The 997-nt window shown below is 56.7% G+C and overlaps 1 protein-coding gene across 1 annotated transcript in view; it reads left to right on the top strand.

Moving 5' to 3' along the window:
• LOC104524702 (proline-rich protein 5-like) overlaps window positions 1-997 on the top strand; it is a gene marked incomplete at both ends in the record, with an annotated part of 5104 nt that overhangs the window by 2432 nt on the left and 1675 nt on the right. The window lies entirely within an intron of this gene.

The following is a 997-nucleotide window of genomic DNA, read 5'->3' on the forward strand; positions in this document are numbered from 1 at the left end:
AAAATAAATGCAGCTTGCAGGGCACGAGACTCTGTCCTACTTGGTCTGGTCCCAAAGGTGCAAGTTTGATATAATTCCTTTTGAGAGCTGAGTGAGGGCAGCCTCTCCTGCTTTAACAGAGATTTAGTGTGCTGGGGTCAGAGGTCCTGGAGTTAGGTTTGAGTGCTTGGAGCAGTCTTAATTCTCCCCGGGATGACTATTGCAGTATGTGAAAGAAAAACAGATGTCGTAAGACTTGGGAGCTGCCCGAACCCACAGCCTGTGGGCAGCCCTGGGGACAGGACAGGCTCTGGGGTTTGTGACTTGTCTGCCAGGCTGTTGCCCTCCGCGGTGGCTACAACTGCTTTTCCCTTCCCACCCCTGGGGAAGGCAGAGCCCCAAGCAGGAGCTGTGTTGCCAGGGCTTGGCCCCCACGGCTGGACCACGCTCTCCTCATGTTGGTTACCAAAGTGGCTCAAGACTGTGTGGAGCTGGGCAAAGATCAGGGAACTCTTTGGGAAGTGTGTGTGCCGGTGGTGGGAGGGGAATCCCCTCTGCCATGGCAGGCATTCCCAGGCAGCGCTTGGAAGCACGCACCTTGAAGTGTGTGATTAATGGTCCCGCAGGTGCCCTGGGCATTGGTTACATCTCCAAATGTCATTCTCTAAATAGGCCACTTGAGCATTCAGGCAGCTCACTCATGTCTGTCCGAGGAGCAGAGGACACGCGTGTTCGTACGCACACGGCAGCCTCCCACCGTCCCACCGGTGACTCCTGACAGAGCTCCCCACGCCACCTGAGCTCCGTGTGCGCCAGGTGAATCCCTAACCCGGGCTCCTGGGCAAAGAGCCAGACCTGCCAGAGGGCCAGCTCCTGGGTGCCCTTCGGTCGAGCTGGTGCATTTCGCTTGTTTGCAGTTCCCCGTTCAGCTCCCTGGTGGGAGTTGGCGCTTTGAGGGACTCATTCTGCACAGCGCTGAGTTATTTCACAGTGGGAAACACGGGAGAGTTTGAAAGTA

The sequence above is a fragment of the Antrostomus carolinensis genome, unplaced genomic scaffold, assembly GCF_000700745.2.
Source record: "Antrostomus carolinensis isolate BGI_N321 unplaced genomic scaffold, ASM70074v2 scaffold18035, whole genome shotgun sequence".
Lineage (NCBI taxonomy): Eukaryota > Metazoa > Chordata > Aves > Caprimulgiformes > Caprimulgidae > Antrostomus > Antrostomus carolinensis.